Below are 15,254 nucleotides of genomic sequence, written 5' to 3'. Positions count from 1 at the left end.
TCTTCAAGGAGGACGAACACTCTTTCTGCCTTTACTGCCTTCATGAGGACAAGACGCACGTGGAGAAGGACTGTGCGTTTTGCGGCAACATGTCGGAACGGACCATGAAGGACCGCCATCAACGTCTCGCCAACTGGCTGGAGGGTAAGAGCCCGTCTGGCGAGAAGAAGAAGAAATCCGAGCGGTCTTCTAAGACCTTTGAGGGCGCCCCGGCGACGGGGGCCCAACATAAGGCCAAGCACCGCGAGTCCGCTGGCACCAGGAGCGCCGAACGGTCGGGCTCTACGGGCGCCAGGCAGGGCGCACCCTCCCCGGCACCATCAACCACGAGCCAACGCTCTGGGTCGGGTAAGAGGAAGGCCGAGCACCCGGCGAAGCTCCTGGAGAGGCCCCGGTCGAGCTCTAAGGCAGAGGAGGAGCGTGGCAGTGCCCCCTCCCTCAAGGATAAGGCGGTGAGCGCACCTAAGGTGGTGAAGGCCTTGATCCATCCGACCAAGCCCTCTATCGAAACGGTCGCGGCGGCCCTGGCTCAGCCTGTGGTGGCTGCACCAGTGGTGGCGACCTCAGGGCCCAGAATCTCCCTGCCTCCTCGGAGGGAGTCTTCCTTTGTGCCCATCGATAGGACCCCCGTGAAACCCTCCGTGGGGAAGAAGAAGGGGGGGCAGGGCGTCGTCGGAGATTCGGCCTCAACCTCAGAAGAGGAGCTGATCGAGGTCTTAAGCCACGGCCTAGGCGTGGAAGAAGGCCAGCCCGTCGGAATGGACCCCGACGCAGGTGACGACGACGACATCGTCGAGGATACCGACGGGGCCCCTGCTCGCCCGTCGGATTCCCCTCTGCCAGCGCCGCAAGACAACTCGGCGGCCATTTTGTTGGCCATACAGTCCTTATGCTCCGAGATAAGGACGAGGCTACCGTTACCGACGGAGGAACCTCTCCCGTCGGGGGATCCAGAACCGGGACCTTCTGGTGTTCCCCCTACCAAGAAAAGAAGGATCCATCCACCACCTCCTTTTCAACCGTCGCGCCCCTTCCAGCCCTCCTCCCCGTCCACCCGAGGGGATGATACGGGGACTGACACGGCAGCGACGGGTACGGACGACGAGGCATACGACGAGGATTTTCCGTCGTCGCCTCCCACCAGGGCTTCTCCGCCCGACGAGATCGGATCTTTCCACTCCATGATCTCCAGGGCTTCCGAGCTTTTCCAACTCTGCCCTGAGGAGAAGAAAAAGGAAGGCTTCCTTTATCAGCGGCGCGAGGCCAAGAGGAAGACGGTCCTCTCAGTGCCTCTGTTGGACGACATTTGGGATGAGGGCCTTTCCCTCCTCAAGAACCCTTCCACGACGCCAGCTAGAAGAGACCGGTACGAGAAAAAGTACCGGGTCCCGGACACGGCCCCCCTGTGCCTCCGGGCGCAGCCTACCCCGGACTCCGTCGTCTCCGCGGCAGCCAGGAAGAAAGCGGGGGGGGGGTGCGGCCTCCACATCGACTTCCCAGCCAGACGGCGAGGGAAAGAAATTGGATGCTATGGGACGTAGAGTCATCTCGTCGGCAGCGACGACGATTAAAGCGGCCAACGCCTTGGCTATCGTGGCCCGCTATGACAGGGAGCTCTGGTACAAGATAGCTCCCCTGCTGGATTTTCTGCCGGACGACAAGAGGGCGGAGGCCCTTGAGATCCTGCAGGAAGGTGAGGTGGCCTCGGACCACGCCATCACCGTGGCGACGGACATCGCCGACACCGGGTTCCGCCAGCTGGGCAACGGCGTTTGCCTTCGACGTCGTGGATGGCTCAAAGCTACGGATTTCCGGCAGGACGTCCAGACCAGAGTCCTGGACATGCCCTTCGACGGGAACAACCTGTTTGGGAAGACAGTGGACGATTCCCTTCAGGCCATCAAGGCGGATACTGAGACGGCCCGGGCCCTTGGAGTCCTGCAACGACGGACGCCCTTTCGGAGCGGCGGAGGCAAGGGCGCCTCCAAAGGTTCCGGCGGCGGTTTCGCTTCCTACCGTCAAGCGGCCCGCTCGTCGTCGCAAGAGGCCTACATAGGACGAGGCAAGTCTAGCGGACCCCGCCGTCGTCGCCAAGGAGGTCAAGGCGGCAAGGCCGCGTCCAAGCAGGATTGAACCGGCCGTGGGGTCGGGCCCCCACCGAAGCACCCCGGTGGGAGGCCGGCTGGCGGGCTTCGTCAGCGTGTGGGAGTCCATCTCCACCGACCGTTGGGTGCTGGACGCCCTGGCCCGGGGCCACGCGCTCGAGTTTCAAAGAAGGTGCCCGCGCGTCCCCCCCGTGGCCAGGAAAGAACTTCACGTCCCTCAACTTCTCCTGGAGGTAAAGGCGATGCTCAGAAAGGGCGCCATCGAACTCGTCCCAAAGAGGCTTCGGGGCTCCGGAGTCTACTCGAGATACTTCCTCGTGAAGAAGAAGACGGGAGGATGGCGCCCCATCCTAGACCTGCGACGTCTGAACAAGTTCATCAAGGCGCAGAAGTTCCGGATGGTCACCCTCCAGCACGTCCTGGGTCAGCTGGAGGAAGGAGACTTCCTATCGTCGTTGGATTTGGAGGATGCCTACTTCCACATTCCCATCCTAAAGGGGCACCGCAAATTCCTCAGATTCGTGGTCCAAGGGCGTCATTACCAGTTCAAAGCCCTTCCCTTCGGACTACGGTCGGCACCCAGGGTATTCACCAAGTGCCTCGCACCGGTGGCGGCGCAGCTGCGCCGCGAGGGGATTCACGTCTACCCCTACCTGGACGACTGGCTCACCCGCGCCAAGACGAGGGAGCTCGCCGTGGTCCACACGGCAAGGACCGTCCAACTCCTCACGGACCTGGGATTCTCTGTGAACTACGCCAAATCCCACCTGGTGCCCACGCAAGTCGCACTGTTTCTGGGAGCCAGGCTCGACACAGTGTCCCTTCTGGCCTCCCCGTCGGAGGAGAGGACCAGGACCATCTTGGGCAAGGTGCAACGGATGTTGGTGGCCGACGCGGCCAAAGTGAGGTCCATCAAGTCCCTCCTCGGGATGATGTCTTCGGCATCTACCTCATTCCCATGTGCAGGCTCCGGATGCGCCCGTTGCAAGAATTCCTGGATGCGCGCTGGATCCAGACGACGGGCAGCTTCGAGGAAAGGATCAAGCTCGACGAGAGTTTCCGACGAGCGATACGGTGGTGGGGCACCCGCGCGCATCTGACGGCGGGCATGGACTTCCAGAGCCCAGCCCACCAGGAGACTGTGACCACGATGCCTCCCTGGAAGGGTGGGGAGCGCACACCGAAAATCTGCACGCAAGGGGACTCTGGCTCCCGACGGAGAAGTCCCTGCATATCAACGTCCTGGAGCTCCGTGCAGTGTTTTGGGCCCTCAGGTCCTTCCTTCCGTCCCTCAAGGGCAAGGTGGTGAGGATCTTCACCGACAACACCACCACCATGTTTTACATCAGGAAACAGGGCGGAACCAGGTCCCCAGCGCTGTCCAAGGAGGCGCAGGACCTGTGGCATTGGGCCGTTGCCCAAGGGATTTTTCTGGTGCCGTTTCATCTGGCAGGGATAAAAAACACCATCGCCGACTCACTCAGCAGGGAGCTGCGCTCGTGCCACGAGTGGGAACTACGGCAGAATCTGGTGGATCGCCTCTTCCGACGGTGGGGCACACCCCAGATCGACCTGTTCGCGACGGCGACGAACACCAAGTGCCGGAGGTTCGCCAGCAGGTTTCCCCAGACGAGGAGCATGGGCGATGCTTTCTCGTTCCCCTGGGAGGGCCTGTTCCTCTACGCGTTCCCTCCCTTGCCTCTGCTAATCCGGCTCGTCAACCAGCTCAAGAGGTCACGGTGCAGGATGATCCTCGTCGCACCTGCGTGGCCGAGGCAGATATGGTTCCCGGACCTTCTGGACTTGTCAGCGTCCCCGCCGATCAAGTTGCCGGCGGACGCGGATCTACTCTCCAGGGAAGGAGGCGCCATCCTCCACCACGACCCGAAGTCGCTGAACTTGCAGGCCTGGCTCCTGCAGCGCTAGAGTTTGGAGGATACGACATACCGGCCGATTGCAGAGAGGTTCTTGCAAAGGCCAGGGCGTCCTCGACTCTTAAATGCTACGGACACAAATGGAAGAGGTTCTCTGTCTGGTGCCACGCACAGAAGATTAACCCTCTACGGATTACGGCCCCCCAAGTACTGCCGTACCTGCTGACGCTGGCCAAAGCTGGTCTGGCACACGCGTCCATCAAGATTCATCTTGCTGCGATCTCCCGATACACCAGAACCACGGGGCGGACGTCCTTGTGGTCTCATCGTCTGGTGAAAGAGTTCATGAAGGGACTGTTCAGATCGTTCCCGCCGGTGAAGGCTCCGGCCCCGGCGTGGGAGCTCAACGTGGTGCTGACCAAGCTCATGGGACCTCCGTTCGAGCCTCTGCACTCGGCCCCGTTGAAGTTTCTATCGTGGAAAACAGCTTTTCTTGTGGCCATCACCTCCGCACGACGAGTGGGAGAGATCCAGGCCCTTTCCTGCAAGGCCCCGTACTTGACTTTCCACGACACGAGGGTAGTGCTCAGGACGCACCCCTCCTTCATGCCCAAGGTACCGTCGGACTTCCATCTCAACGAACCCTTGGTGTTACCTGTGTTCTTCCCGTCGCCTTCGTCGCCGGCTGAGAGGACTTTGCACTCGCTGGATGTAGCTAGAGCGCTGAAGTTCTACGTGGACCGCACGAAGGGTTTTCGGAAGACGTCACAACTCTTTGACAGGTCCAAAGTTCACAATCAGGGGAAGGCTCTCTCGAAGGCTTCCATCTCCAGATGGCTCTCCGGCTGTATCATGTGCTGTCACCGGTTGGCAAACCGACCGCTGCCTGGCCGTCCGAGAGCCCATTCCACCAGAGCGATCGCAGCTACCACGGCGTTCCTATCTGGTGTGCCCCTGCTGGACATATGCAGGGCTGCTACGTGGAGGTCGACGCACACCTTCACGAAATTCTACTGCGTCGACCGGGATTCCAGGGAGGAGTCCAGGGTCGGCCAAGCAGTGCTGCGCAACCTGTTCGCCTGAGGTGAGCCTGGTGAGGAGGTAAGATGCTTAATGTTGAGTTGATGTGATGCTTAATGTTGAGCCTTTGCCACCTCCCGTGGTTGTGCATGTGTATACTGCTATGTATTCTTTATTCATGAGCATGTGAATCCATGCCAGACCCCATGCTGGAGAAGGAACAAGTTACTTACCTGTAACTGTTGTTCTCCAGCATGGGTCTGGCATGGATTCACATGCGAACCCTCCCGCCTACCCCTCTGCGGCTCTTCACTTGGTCATACTGCCACTTCACGCGCTTCCAAATCTGAAGATGGCTGCCAGAGGCGGTGCTTAGGTAGAGGGCAGTCATTGGCTGTGGTCAGTATGACGCAGAGACCAGTGATTGGTTATTACTACGAAAGACAGATCAGAAACGAAACTGATACTGGTTTTTTCTTTACCGAGGATTCCCAGCCTGACGACGGGGAATATTCATGAGCATGTGAATCCATGCCAGACCCATGCTGGAGAACAATAGTTACAGGTAAGTAACTTGTTCCATGTCAACAATGTTGCATCTTTCCTTCTCAAGTCCGAACATTCATCATTGGGGGTAGCTTTACTCGCGTCTTTCACCAAACGCGTTTAACAATGTTTGTTCCAGTGCTCTTATAGAATGTTGCTGCTTGCAACCTTGACTTCAACACAGACCGGTCTTGTATCGGTCTCCCCAATTCACCAGCTGTGTTGATCTCTTTGGTGCTTCTTTGTTCTTGGAGGCAAGGACAATACCACAGCGGCTGCTGCTCCTCCACGCCTTGGTCAGTTACGCGGGTGGGCCTTCGGTATCTCAGTCACACAATGCAGGACTCTTCATCCTAGGTTCCTGGCCTTGACGCTTTTTGTCTCGAAGGTGTCTTGAAAGTAACGGTGGCTTGACAGAAAGGTCATGGGTAATTTTTTTCTTACAACCCCTTCTTGGTTTGGCATCTTTCTCCCCTCATTCAGCTACCGACTCGAAACTGCTGTTCTTTTGTGTGCTTTGCCTGGCTCAGGGAGTGCTCTCATGCTCCGCCTTTTATCAGTGTCAGGAAGTTTAATGGAACTCAGGTGTGAGTTATTGTCAGTAATTGCCTGACCTCGCCTGACCATAGTAGCAGATACACTGCTCGGGTGTGAGTCTGTTTTCTCCCAGAGTAGCTGTCCGTGTGAAACTGTTGGGGGGAGGAGGGGGGGCATAAAGTTCCCACGTATCCTACTTGGTAGGATGGGGTGAAGGTGTTACAGGGGGAGGGATACCGTGTCTCGCCATCCGGTGTCCCACTCCCTGAAGACCCCTCACCCAGGTGAACCTCCCACACGGGTCTACCCCCAGGGTCTGGATATAAAGGTGCTTCCCGTACCCTGGCCACCTGAGAAAGAGATCCGCGGGGATTAGTGGGTGAAACACCTGGTTTCTCACAGTAGTGTGGCTCCGAATCTGCTCCATCTGGTGCCAATACGTGTCCCACATCAGAGAAGTGAAGCCAGTATATATGGATGCTTTGAAAATAGCACTTAGCTCACATACATATTGTTACAGCTGCATCATTCCCTACCTTCACCATCCTTTCCCCTCACTCTCAGGCCGGCCTTTTCAGCCCTCCTCCTACCCCCACCTGCGCCACCTGCGAGGCTAAGAACCTTGGGGTCATTTCGACTTTACACTGTCCTTCTCCTCACACATCTCTGATGTTTCTAAAAAAAAATCAAACTTCTTACTGCACCTCTTCAGAGGTACTCTGCCTTTCCTCTCCTTACCTTAGAAGCTCACTGTCTCCCAATCTCTGGTTCTCTCCAGATTGGACTACTGTAACAGCCTCTTTCTAAATCTACCTTCCTCCACTCTGCGCCCTTTACAACTAATCCAGAACAGGACAGTGAGACTTGTTTTTGGCCTCAGTCCCTGGGATTGTATCTCTTCTGCTCTGAAATCCCTCCATTGGCTCCCAGTGGATGCAAGGATTACATTTAAAACCCTCTGCATTGTACACAAGGCTTTCTGGGGCCTGGGTCCAAAATACCTTCAACTATCCCTCCGTAAATAACTCCCCTCTCGAGCCCTTCGCTACTCTACTTATAACTTCCTCAGGGTCAGTCGTTTTTCAAAGAAACGTGCCTGGGGTAGATCTGCCTTCGGCTGGGGTCTTCCTTTGGAATAGCCTCCCAGCCACCTTGAAACTTGAGGAGAACCATCTCCGGTTCCGGAAGCCCCTCAAGACCTTCCTCTTCTGCTCTGCCTTTTCCCCCTCTTCTCCCCTGCTGATCTGTTCTCTCTCTGGAACCGTGCACCTAGCCACCCTCTGACCTTCGGGCCCAGGTACCTGCTCACCCCGCCACCCTCCACTGCCTCCGGGCCACCCCTTGCACTGGGGTCTGTATCTGTACACATACTGTCCCCCACCCAATTTTCTTCTGCACCATCAGATATACCCTATCTGACTAATCTAGCACTTTCCGGCTGCACTACCACTGTATAGCTTTTATTTATTTATTTATTTTACTTATTAATATTTATTCTGTTCTCTCCTCTGTTCCACACTTTCCACATCTCCCCCATTCCATGCACTTTCCCCCTTTTCCCTCCCCCATCCACTTGCACGCTCTTAATGTCACTGGGCCCAGTAAGATCGTTGTTTTTTCCCCTCCCTTTGCCTGGTCGCGCACTGAAAAACTTGTGTCTGAGCACAAGATAAATAAAATATAATTTAATTGTATTTACCTTCGAGACGGCCAAAAGCTTTAAGCCCTATGCGGGTTGTGGAAGAAAAATGTGTCTCTCAGAATCATTCAGGATCTGCCTATAATGATTGGGGAAGGAACACACTATCCACAGAATTGGGGGTCATGGCAAAGCATGCACCCTAAAGCCTTTCAGGAGTTTGTTCACCTTTAAAGGACAACTTAAAAATTCCCTGGCTTGGAGTGGAGGATGGTGGTGGTAGAGGAGGAAGAAGCACCACCTCTTGACTGTAAGCGCAAGAACAAAAATAAGCATTGGAAGAGGTTCCACTCCCCTAGCAACTCTACGAAGCAACCAAGTGTCAAACAAATAGAATCACCACTTCAGGTCCAGGGACTACTTGGAAAATGTGGCTCTGGTACCACAGGTACCATTTCCCACCCATGGCAATATTCTGGAGGAATGGGGGGAGTTCTGGTTGAAATAGCTCAACTTTTTTGCATAGGCCCCACCTGCATCTTCTGGACCACCACACTTGAAAGAGCTAGCAGACTTCCCTCTCTGGGCCGCAACACCATGCCTGTGGGCTTTGTGCTGGCTCCAGCAGCCACAGCTCGGGATGAGCACTGTGCTGCTTTGCCTTTGGGTGTCGAGCCCTGGCGGCCTGTCCCAGTCGCCACAACAGTGTTGCTCAGGGCCATCTGTCAGCGCATCCCAGGAGTACGCTCTGCTTCCAATGTGCTGGGTCATGTCAGAGATGTCCGACAGCCCCATTACTCTGGTGTGGTCAGGGACTTCCCAGAGTTGTTCGCCGATGAGGGAGAGGACTTGAATTATCTAGCTGCAGATCTACAGGAGGCTAGTGGCCTTAAACCTTCTCAGAGCTGGACATCGCTCCAGTGTTGACTTTGGTAATAGCTCACACTGTTTTCCAGAGGGGGATCGCAATGGTGGTGGAGGCACTGGAATTGTCAGAACCCACAAGCCCAAGGCTCAGTTTGTACTGATCGGCACGCATCCTGTTTTTTTTTTTATTTAAACAATGTTATTGATTTTTACAACCAATTAAACATAACCATCACACCCGACATTTTTGGTTACAAGTTTTTTAGCGTACAGTTGCGTATTATTTGTTTCTGTCTTCCCACCTACCCCCACTTAAACTCGAGCTTCCACCTTAGTTCTTCGGACTTCCCTTCTCCTGGGGTCATTCCCCATCATCAGGCGTGTCACTTCCACTGGAGTTGGCCTGGGAGAATCCAGACAGGCAGGCATCCTGGTTAAAAGTCCCCAGAGAGAAACCTTTTGTCTTCCAACCTGGTCATAGAGGCCAGGAGTTGATTGCCTTAGAGTTGGGAGTGGCTGCTGAGGGTTCTCGCTCACTTTGCAATTGGGGTGGGGTGGTTCCTCCGCTGGGTCAGGTTGCTATATAAAAATCCCAGAGCAAGAGTAAAAACTGGGAGGCGCTTCTCGGAAGCCTGGAGAATTTACAGAGGCACCAAGCAGGGATGCCCACTGTCACTGATGCTGTAAATACTGGCTTTAGAACTGCTGGCGGCCTTCCTTGGGGCAGAATATGGGGACACTGGGATAGACATAGATGGGATTATACACCAAACCTTGTTATATGCAGACAACATGCTCCTTTTTGTGGGGGACCCAAGGGTACACCTATCATGCCTACTGGAAGCAATAGATGCGTGCACCAGACTCTCGGGGATAGCGATCCACAAGAACAAGTCCTCCTTGTTCCCTTGGCCAATCTACGATGGGTCCCCCTGAACCAGCTGCCAGATCTGGGTCTCGCATGGCACCGCATTCTTTTCAATACCTGGGGATAGATGTGCATCACGATACCATGGACACACATAAATTTAATACACGGGCAGCCCCCGATAAGATACAGAAGGCAACGGCCTTCTGGAAAACACTTCCGCTAGGAATGAATGGGAAGGCGACCCTGCTGAAGATGATGGTATTGCCAAACATGCTATACTACTTCACAAACCTCCCACACGATATACCTAAGGCCTTTTTTACACAGTTGAATGCAATGGCATGAGAATTCCTGTGGGGGTGGGGGGAGGAATAGGATTGCGCTGAATACCCTGCAAAGAGACTATGAAGCGGGGGGCATCAAATTGCCGGACTTTGAATGGTATTACCTTGCAGGGCAATTGCAATTCGGGGTTAGATGGCTAGGGGACGAAACGTCAATACTCACTACTAGCCGGTATTGAAACAATACTACCTGAGAGAAATTATATGGATCGACAAGTCCCTGACTAGAACCCTACCCAATATGGTCAAAATGGGCCTGACCCTGTGGAACGAAGCATGGAAACTCAAGGGGGCGCAGAAACCCTGTTCCGCGCAGATTCCCTTTGCAGGATTTGCTGGCACGGACACAGTGACCCTCGCAACATACCATTCCCATTTGGAGGCCAGAGGTGTAGCTCAGATCAGATTCTTGAGGAGGAAAGGACAATGGATGGATTTCCAAAATTTGATGGAGGAGCATGACATACACGGGGGCCAGTTCATACTACACAACATAATAGTTCAGACAATTAAGAAGAGATGGCCAGAACTGCCAGATGTGAAGGATCCAAGATGGATGTTGGACGCTTGTATCAGAAATGGGACACACAGTCTCTAGACTGTATGAAAAGCTGATGAAATCTAATAATGAGCGGGAGCTGCAAACGAGAGGACATTGGGAACGGGAGCTCCAGAGGCCCTCTTTAGCGACCATGAATGGTCAGAATCCTGCGATACCCCAAGAAAGTGTCCAGGAATGCAAGATTTAGACAGGCACAGTTATACCTCACGCATAGAGCATACCTCATCCAAGAATGACTGATGGGCGATGGGGAACTTGGAGCTGCCCACGATGCACAGCGGACATGCTACACATGTTTTGGAACTGCCCCGTGATAAGGACTTTTTGGGAGGGAATCAAGGAGGGTGTGGCAGGGGCCGGAATCCACATGCAAGCATGGACACCAGAATCTTACCTTTTTGCGCCTTTTTCCGAGAGGAGACAAGCAAAAGACACACCTGGCTAAGACAAAGGATTTGGTGTGCATTCTGGCAAAGCGCCGCATAGCAATGGCATGGAACTCCAGTTCGGGTCCGAGCATAGACTCATGGTGGGCTGACCTCAACAAATGGTCAGTAGCAGAGACAGCAGTGTGGACAAGGGCGGTGCAAACGGATGAGGGGGAAAGCGGACATAAGATACTTGCATGGAACTCCCTGATACAGGACCTATTTGGGCAAAGGGAAGAGAGCAGCACAGATAACCATGGAGGACTGGAAGAAGATGCATAGGAGAACTACCATACGAGCAGAGTATCCCTGATAAGGAAAAGGGCAAAGGATATAGACCTGAGGCTGGACAGGATGTGAGGCCACTGATCAGGGCAGCATGGCCACAGAACTGCGACACAACGAAGGATGACACCTGGCGGAATCTACGAAGTAGTGCCAGAGTGATTGTTATGTTTTTGTTGTTCGTTAATGTTGTAAAACAAAAGTTTTTTTTTTTAAAATGATAGATATGATATGGGTTATTTATAACGCGCTTAATACCCAGAGGTTTCTAGGCGTCGATTTGGGGATCAAACCTGTGTTTCTCTCTGCCGTCTTGCTTCCAAGGCGACCACGTTGCCCCTGAGCTATCCTCCCGAGACATGGAGGATAGCTCCCTGTCCCTGATACCGGGAAGAGCCACGCAACCTAGTGGCAAAAGGTTTCTGAGTCCAAATGGAAATAGAAAATCAATGTTGCGGAATCTGAGAAAATTAGCATATTACTTAACCTCTCAGTATTGTTCTTTCTGGCAATGTTCCTCGTATAAAAAAAATATATATATTTATTGCTTGCATTATGCTCATGCTAATGTGATTCTTGTCATTCATTCAATATTTATTTGAAAACATTTGCAGAAGGCTTCTGCTGTATTTCAGTGAGTTGTGTTGTCCTAAGGAGACAAATCGGGGCAGTCCCCGCATCAGTACAACACCCTTGTAAGGAAAGCCTTGAACATGCTAGAAAGAGGCTACACTCGGATGAAAGACACCACCATGAAAAGTGGTCCATAGCGGAACCCCATATTGAGCCTCAGGTAAACAAGGACTGGTCTCATATAAAGTTGACAATACGTACAAGTCCTGTGTAACAAAAGGCTCGGGACATCCTGTCCATGGGATCCCCTCCGACTTCGTCCACAAATAAGCCATCAGCAGATGAGCCTCACCCGTCAACAAAGGGCTCTGAAAATATTTCCCTCAATGAGCGCCAGTTAAGCTGGTTCGCAAGTGCAATTTGATAGTGGGAGATGGACCGTCCATAGTATGTCATTAAAGGGAAGGTCCACTTTCCCTCCCCAACAATAAGTAAACGTCCTGTCTATGGCTACAACTACAAAGCTGTCCATGAGAAAGGTAGTTTCAGTGGAGTAGATACTGTCCCCAACCAAAACAGTCCTTGGGAAACGCATACTGTCAACACCAGTGTCATCATTGAGTGACTCCTCTTCATCAGGTAAATCAATGTGAAAACAGATTACTGGGAAAAGAGCTTCTGCAATCCTAACAAATAATGATTGCTCAGTATAATAGTTTTGGAACCCATAATAGGAAAACAGCGACTGCTGCCTCACTGGGAACACTAAAGATCTTGATTTTGAGACGGACGAACAAGAAATGTTTCAATTTGTTTCAGCTTGGTTAAAGTAATAGAAATGCCTCGTCTATACTTACTTCTACGATAAATGTTCTCTAGAAAAATAACAAAGGGTACTGACCATGACGTGTCATACAAATAAACCTTGTCCTCTCTCCAAAGCTATTCTAGCCTACTGACTGGCCTTGCCACGAACAATAAGGAACACATAACTTAGCCTGGAGAAGTGTTTTCTTACCCCCTCCCCTTTTTGGGCTTATGCTGGTAGGTGATTAACCCCCTTTACAAGTGTCTTTCAAACTGGCAATGCTCGTGCAGTTCAAACAAGTTCCTTGGTTTTCTATACAAAAAAGGGGCCTCCTGATCCCTCCACCAAATCTTGCTTAACCTAAAGAGGTATTTAAATGCGACACTTGAATCTATAAATCACTCAGTTCTGTAACAGGTGGCTCTCACTCACACCTCCATGGTGTTTCAAAAGAAATGAAACAGTGGACTTTGTTGCTCCAGCATGACTTTCTTGGCAGTTTTGACTTAGCGTGCTTTCCCATTCCCCTTGAGTGGCTTGGGTTCTCAGCCTTGACAAGGCTCTCTGGTCCTTCAGAACTTTGGCTTCCCTGGTTGCTCTTATGCCTTCACGTGCTCTTCGTTTCAGGTTCAACCCATACAGGTGTTTCTAATACTCTCAGGTCTCTGGTACCCTCTTTTGGGGTCTTTTTTTTAGGTTCACCAATCCCAGGTGTTTCTATTTATCTCAGGTTTATTATACCCCCTTCTGGGTCTTGGGTTCAGGTTCACTCCTCCTTGGTGTTTTTCTCTTAAGTCTCTAGTATCCCCACATAAACCCTCTGGCTCTAATAGCCTGTCTCGTATTGTTTTCACCCCCGCTTGGAGTACCTCAGAACTCTGCCAACATCCTTTCTCTCCTCTGCATTAGCTGCATGCCTGCTTTGCCGCTGCTCAGGGGAGGCAGTTGCTCCTGTAGCTGCAGTACCCCACTTCTCGGGTCATCTGCACCCTTGCAGCGGTTGTCCTTCTGGCTATTTGTGCATGCTGGTGTGCCCCATCTGTGGCGGTTCGGTCTCTCGCTGCCAGAAACCTGCGTGTCTGGGGCCCTCCGCCCTCCTGAATTCAAGCGTTCTGTGTGTTGGCGATCCCTCCGCCCACCACGTATTGGACATGGTCCTGCCTCCAGGATGGATTGGCTCAGCGCTACAGCATAGGCTTCTGCTGTGTGCGGCCTTGCTTGGGCTGGCATTTACAGCTTCTGGCTCGTCTCCCACAGGTAAGGGTCGTGGGCCCTTTACGTTGCTTTCGACAGCAAGAGTTGTAACACCATTGGTTCTGTATTTCTGGCATCACGGTGGAGTCTGCAGCCAAACCAAGCACAATTAACGACCCCTGTACAATATTATTGTTTTTAGCCCACATGTAACCAACAAACAATTCGGACTCTGGTGCTAAGGGAGATATTTCAGGTTCTCACTTGGGGATTTCTAGTCCCAAGTTCTCTGAGTTGGGGTGATTGGGGGGAGGGACAGCCAACCCCAATGAGATACTGCTTGCCCTGTCACTGATGGAGTGTATTGCGTAACGGGCTCGCCTCCTTAGTCCCAAAGTAGGTAGCTCCCCTTGAGGAGAAAGGGATGAATACCTTGGATTCGTCACAGAATGAAGACTCTTCCACAATAGAATATGGGATCTAAATGACCAAATAGCCTTCAGCAAGGACCAGGAAGGCGCTCATCTCTTGCCGCATAATGTATAAATATAAAAGAGATTCAACAGTTTAACGAGCCAAGGCAAGCTATTCCCCTGAAACCTATTCGTATTCATGCTTCTGGACTTTGACAGATTTTAACAAGCTCATAAATAGTTGGATATCCACATATGTAAGTTCAGAGCTATTGAGTTTGTCATGTCTTACTTTGTAAACACAGATAAAACACACACACATCGTTTTTAAACCTTTTCTGTTGCATTTAACAATGATGAACTAAATAAGCGTCCGCTACAAAAGGACACATGGAAAGTGTATACATAATCAGAAAAGCATTTTAAGGGTATTTTTTCCTGTGCAGTAAGACATACAAAAGGTTTGTCTTGGTTTGCTCATTTAGGCATCACATTGTGAAAACATTGCTCCATGTTAAATGGCAAAATGAGCGCCCACTGAATGGGCATAATCAGGCTATGCTCATTTTTATATGAAACTGAGAACACAGGATTCAAATCATAGTGAGGCTATTTGTTAAACACAAGTTATTTTGTAGAGTTGAATTGCACACGGTAGCTTATGAAAACCAGGTTTACATTTTTTCTCATTGGAAATTAACAGTTCAATAATTCCCATTTTACATAATCTGCCATTTAGAAAATCTAACATCAAAGGAATACATGTCTTGACTTGACTCGTCGTGAAGAATATATTGGCCTCTGTCCCCAAGTTCCACACAGAGAGAAAGAAAACTACTCCCTGTGCGAGCCTTGAGGCCACAGGTGGTTGTTGTTTCGCAGGACCAGACGCCGCCGAGGACCCCAGAGCTGTGGAATGAATTTAGGTATTAGTACAAACAAGCACAGTACTGTCAACAATGTAACTGTTATTGAAAAAGGGCTTACCCAGGGATGATTTTACAACTGCCAGGAACTCTGAGGCTGTGGTGCAGGGAAGCATCAGCAATCCTTAAAGCCAAGCGCTAGAAAACTCAGCGCTGACTACCACCTGATGATTCTTGGATGAATTCTAAATACTGTGGTACCGTAGCAGTTCAAGGAACCCTGAAGACCGTAGAACACTTGACAAAGCAGAGAAGGGTAATC

Source organism: Ambystoma mexicanum, chromosome 6q (genome assembly GCF_040938575.1).
Source record: "Ambystoma mexicanum isolate Mex_15411 chromosome 6q, UKY_AmexF1_1, whole genome shotgun sequence".
NCBI lineage: Eukaryota > Metazoa > Chordata > Amphibia > Caudata > Ambystomatidae > Ambystoma > Ambystoma mexicanum.
The sequence above is the reverse complement of the archived record's forward strand: the minus strand, read 5'-3'. Positions refer to the sequence as shown.